General features: G+C 35.1%; 1 long non-coding RNA gene across 1 annotated transcript; it reads right to left on the reverse strand.

The window, feature by feature from the left end:
- Positions 1 to 281: 281 nt before the first annotated feature.
- Positions 282 to 5112, reverse strand: LOC140783259 (uncharacterized). The gene is made up of 2 exons (XR_012108123.1): positions 4971 to 5112; positions 282 to 423 (listed from the first exon to the last, which is right to left on the reverse strand). It is a non-coding gene; the product is annotated as an uncharacterized lncRNA (long non-coding RNA).
- Positions 5113 to 6099: the final 987 nt, after the last annotated feature.

A 6099-nucleotide genomic window follows, 5' to 3' on the forward strand; every position in this document is an offset into this window, starting at 1 on the left:
TTAGTCAATACTAGTGGCAATGAATCACCAGAATGGTAGAGGTGAAAAGCATATAGATGAATTGCCATTAGAATGAAAACTGAAAAGTGCATTGGAAGCCCATCAAGCATGAATACTAGTTGATCAGAGAGAACTGATTCATCAGCCGCTATGATACAATAATTTTGTTCTTCCAAGATACAATTGACATAATAGTTTTTATAAAGCAAATCCAAAAATTGAAATGACTAATGGTACTCTAAAGGAAGAGGAACATGCCAGTTCAAGTTGGTTGACGTCGGAAAAAAAAAAAAACAATCCGAGACCAAGACCAGCAATTACATGCATGAGAAGGGACAATGACAAACTTGAGCAGAGTCAGGTATTACCATATTGCACATCAAGCTTGAACTGGTCCAAAGCCCCACCACTTCCAACCAATTTCTGACATCAGTATGGGGAATTGATGCATGAGATTATGGAAACTAAATCAGGAAATGATAAATCTAATCGATAATGAAAGCAAGCTCTTAGATGAGTATCGCAGATAACAATTTTGAGAAACAAGGAATAGACTACAATCCATAGAAATAACATAAAAAGATCACAACTTTAGGTCTTTGGCTCAGCTGGGAAGAGAACTATCCCTCATGAAAGAAAAGCTTAGTTTTTTCACTCCTCTTTATTATTATTCTGCAATTCGTAATCTGTACTGTACTAGTCTTTAATTAACTGATGAATGTCTAACTGGGGTTTCCAATTCTCCACTTCCTCTCCAAAAAAAACATGGAAAAAAATCAACTGGAAGTATTTTTATTATTTCCCACATTCAATGAGCATTAATGTGAATCTTGGAACATTCATCTGGACATAAGAATTAACAAAGTTGCCATGGAATCCATCTCAACCATTTAACTATTGGAATTACTTGAATCAAGGCAACTGAGCTGAATTTGACAAAGGCCAAAATGAATTATATTACCTGACTAAACTCTGAAGAGATTGCAAACCAACCTAAAGAGTAAAGAGCATAACTGAATCAGGACAAATTTAGCTTTCTCGCATGTGGAATCTTAGGTTTATGAGACTACATACTCAGAAAAGGTTAACAAGAACAAACCTTCTTAACTCGCCATTCCCAGGGTGGAAAGATAATCAGCAAATATAAGGACCAAAAAGTGTGATAAAACAAAGAGTATCCCATTGATGGATCAGGCATGTTGGGTTTAAATTAGGATCAACTAAACTTGGCCATGCCATGCACCATGAACCTAGGAACCTTTGGAAAGAAATATGATGCATTGGAAATATAGTTGAGCTGGTGGGTCATCAACTGATGTGGACATCATCTTCAATTTGACCAAAATAGAATTACTCGAGTCCAATTTTAGTCTAATTGTTGATTTCTATTTCAAATAATCAATTGGATTAGTCAATTGACAGATATGGTAGCCTATATGCGGGGGATGTCTGTATTGAGTTATTACCTAAATTAGGTTAGTCAATTTAGGTAAGGCTTAATCAAATAGGATCCTATTAGGAAATGAATTCCTATTAGAATCTCAATTGATAGTTATGGTAAACTTATATGTGGGGGATGTCCACATTGATTTATTACCTAAATTGGGTCAATCAATTTAGGTAAGATGATCAATTAGAGTCCTATTAGGAAATAAGTTTCTATTAGAATCAGCTAGAATTAAAGTTGTTAACCTATTTAAGGGTTATTGTATGAGAAACAAGGACAAGTTGGAACAAGATTTATTTGAGATCTCTCACTTTCTCTCCTGTGGTCTTCTTCTTCTTCTTCTCTCTCTCTTTCTTTCTTTCTCTCTCTTTCTTTCTTTCTCTCTCTACCTTTCTCCTACTCTGTCTTAAGATTCTTCTCTAATCTCTTCTACTTCCTCTCTAAACCTCTCTTCTTCTTTAATCTCTACTTTTTTTTGTTGGTTACTGCTGCTGCCCAGAAGATTCTAGTAGTGAAAGAAAATCTTTGGGTGCCCGGACGTGAAGAGAAAAACATGGTTTCAAAGTAAAAGCACTACTATTCTATTTATTGGTAAACCTAAACTCTAAATTCTTTCCTTACACCATATTTTAGGCCTTTCTACTATCAACGTACCTATTTGAGAGTTGAGAAAACTACTGCCTTACCTGAGTGGTTTTCTCTCCTTCCATCTAGTAGTGATCATTCTTAATCAATTAACTTCTTATCAGTTATTGTTTACTATATTTTACTTTAGTTACTTGTTTGGGTTGATTATTCTCCAAAACATTGCATTCATACTAGATTTGCATCAACATTGCTTACTATATTTCTCGCATGTGGAATCTTAGGTTTATGAGACTACATACTCAGAAAAGGTTAACAAGGACAAACCTTCTTAACTCGCCATTCCCAGGGTGGAAAGATAATCAGCAAATATAAGGACCAAAAAGTGTGATAAAACAAAGAGTATCCCATTGATGGATCAAGCATGTTGGGTTTAAATTAGGATCAACTAAACTTGGCCATGCCATGCACCATGAACCTAGGAACCTTTGGAAAGAAATATGATGCATTGGAAATATAGTTGAGCTGGTGGGTCATCAACATTACATCAAGGTTCTAAAACTCGGTATCAGAATCGGAATCGACCGTTATAAAAGATGATACGTATCAGTCGTATCGGTCATATCTGCCATTCGTATCGGATCGGACTATTTTTAATTATGTAAAATTCTAAATATTATTTAAAATACATCATTTCTAAAAATTTGTAAAATATAACAGAAAAATAAGAAGTAAAAATTAGTCCAATATGAACTTTAAAAACTAAAGAAAAAACTCACTCAAAACTATAATGAATTTCGACTTGAATTAGATAAATTTTTATACTCTGCAAAACAATATGAAGAGAGAGATATATCTTCACTGTTGTTCTATAGCAGTAAGAAAAGATGAGTTAAAAAGTGAGTGAGAAAAATGAAAAGAGAAAATAAGAAAAAACTCATCCGAGTTCACCAAAGTGTGGATTAGCCAAAAGGCCTCGCCGGAACGACAACCAAATAAACTTTGTGAAGTGTGAGAGTGAGAGGAGAGTGTGTGAGAGAGTGAGAGGAGAGTGTGTGTGAGAGTGAAAGGAGAGTGTATGTGAGAGATAGAGAGTAAAAATTTAAAATTTAAAAAGAAAACAGTTAATGACATTAATTATTAATGTCTCCTAGATTAGATACATTTTAGATTCGACATGAATCTTAAAAAAAATTAATTTCAGCTGATATTGTTGTTTTCAGTCGATACGGCCGAAACTGGCCGATACTGAAATCGGACTGAAACCAGTCTAATCAGGTTTTCATGCATTACATAACTAATATTCAATCAAAGTGAAGTCTAAGTTGATTTATTTTTATTTTTATATATTTGTTGGCATTTTTATCTTTTTCTTTATTATATTGTTATGTATACCACTATTTCTTTCTTCATTTTCTTTTGCTATATAAATTCTTCCACCGTAATTTTTGATCTTTTGTTCTTATAAAATCTCCAAGTTGTTTAGAGTTTATCATTCAATTCTAACATGGATATGTTTATGTACATACCTTTCATTTATTACATGAGTTGGACTATATTATTGTAGTCTCACCAACTTGTTTACATTGTCCATGGAGGAACGATTTCTTATGCATAAGATAGAATTTACAAATTTCTCTTCAAATAAGAAAACATACTACTAGTGTTCTCTAATGTATGATAGAATTAAGGGAAAATTTTATTTCGCACCCTTCTTTTTGCCTTATTTTTGCTTCTACTTATCTTTTTTCACTCGTCTAAATTAAGGGAAAATTATACATTTATTATCTACTAAATCCCTATCATTAATTTGCATCATAGAGACTAACCAACCATTCAAGTTAAATTAACCCACGATACTCAAATTACTAGCATAATCTTAGATATCCATACCCGTTGTAAAACCTTACTCACTCAATAAAAGATAAGAAATCTTCCCTTAACCTTTCTTCGCCAAGTTTTTTTTAATAAGATGGAAATGATCTTCTTTTTATTTCCCAATGGGCTCTTCCTTGTCCCAAGGAGAGAAAATGATGACGGTGAGCCATGAAAGAAAGCCAATAAATAAGTAAAATGTTAGAGCAATTTTGACATTTTAGATGTTCTATTTTAAAACAAAATATATTGATTAAAAATTGTCATTCTGTCGTGTTCCGTTTGGTGAAAGTTAGTCTGAGGTTTCTTTAAAGATTTATAGTAAAGCAGGGATCAATTTAGATAGGTTAAAAAAGGAGTTTAAGTGGAAATAAGGTAAATTTCCCATAGAATTAAAAACAAAGTTCTGCAATATGTGTATTATTTGAAAGCAATGCATTATGCTGTCAAATCTGTGAGCTTCTTTTTATCATTATCAATGAACTAGGCAACCAAATTTGTATACTTTTTCTTTTCAGGTTGATGCACAGGTTGGAGACATGCAGACAAAGAAATTGTTTTTTTGGATTTTAATCTGGAAAGGTATTGTTGATTAATTCTGTCGCTTGGACTCTTGAGCCAGATGGGCCTCTAATCCTATTGACAGGATTGTAGCTAGATCCATTGGACACAGGTTTGGAGCCTCAACTAAAACCTCATCATCTGGCTGGGATACACAACACAACTGCCTTTGTGCACATGAAAGTAAAAGTAAGGGATTTTTTTTTTAAATAAAATTACATAGAAAATAGTCATATCTGTGCCAGTCTTCCAAATCTACGTTCTTCGATATACCTAATATACTTATAGCTGTATAGATTGTGCACATAATCCAGAATAAAGGGAAACGCGCGATTAAATCTGTTGCAAGCGAAGCCACTCCAGAAACAAGCAAAAGATAGCAATCAGAGAAAACATCAAAATAACAACTGGGTTTCCTCATAACAATCTACAAAACCACTCAAACAGTCTTCTAAGCCTACCAGGCACTAGATATCAACTGGAACCCTGGAAAAGGGAGTACCTGGGCCTTGTTAAAGAAGACGGTGTTGCTTGACTGCATGAAGATTTCGGCCTCCCCTTCCTTGATTATAGTATAACCCTTGAGCTTGTCTCCGAGGTCTCCTACGTCGTCACACTGGCGACGGATGCTCCAAATTCGAAGAAGCTATGAATAATTAGAAGAGACTGGGAGGCATCGGATGGTTTGCTCTCTAGACCTGGTCGAGTGGATCCTAGGGCGTTGTGTTTGGACAACACGGATGGGAACTGGGGAGGCATCGGATCGGATTGCGGATTCCTACAACCCGACCCGATCCGTTGTTTGGGGGTTGCCCGTCGAGCGGTATTCTTCCATTGGTGGGCCCACATTGGTTAATTTCAGAAATATCTCCATTTAAAAAAAAAAATGTAAATGGCTCATTTCGTCAACTGCCATTGTTATAAAAAGCACCGTTGAGATCTCAGGTGAGGTACTACGAAAAAAAATAGGGAGGGTCAGGGTTAGGCACCAGTTCAAGTACAACAAAAATCCTGAGATTGCCCCAAAGTCGCAAACCGTGAAAATCTTTATAATCTAATATTTTTATAAGTAAACATGAATATCAATAATTACTGATTCCAAAAACCGGGATAGTGAAGTTGTAGATAATGTTGGCCATAGCTTGAGAGTTGGACTTGATCCGCAAACTATCTATAATTTACATCTCATAACTTTTATAGTCTTTAATAATTCACATAATCTCAATGAAAAGTTCCATCGGTTCATCTAGCAACTGCGGCTCCTTTCGTTGTGCTGACATTTCAATATGCCTATGTGGGGGCAAAGCTAAGATGTGAAGTGGGTAATAAAGCATCAACGATTGACTGCACGTCAATTTCCCCCGTTCAACTACAGACCAGTTGCATCCTCTAGGAGAAATCCCTGGCAAATTATAAGTATTAGATAGTAACCAAAACAATAATAAATTTGCAAGCTTTTGATCACAACTTACGGTGCTATAAAGGAAGGAGGATAGATGCCTCCCGTCAACATGGACATGGTAACCTTCTAAACAAGCGGTTAGAATTAAAACGAACAACTTGTCTTCCTTAAATGGGTAAGGCCAATCAATGGAAACCTTCTTTGTCCGCTGAATCAAGAGATTCAACCA

This window comes from Typha latifolia, chromosome 3 (assembly GCF_019914945.1).
Source record: "Typha latifolia isolate L0001 chromosome 3, TyphaL0001v2, whole genome shotgun sequence".
Lineage (NCBI taxonomy): Eukaryota > Viridiplantae > Streptophyta > Magnoliopsida > Poales > Typhaceae > Typha > Typha latifolia.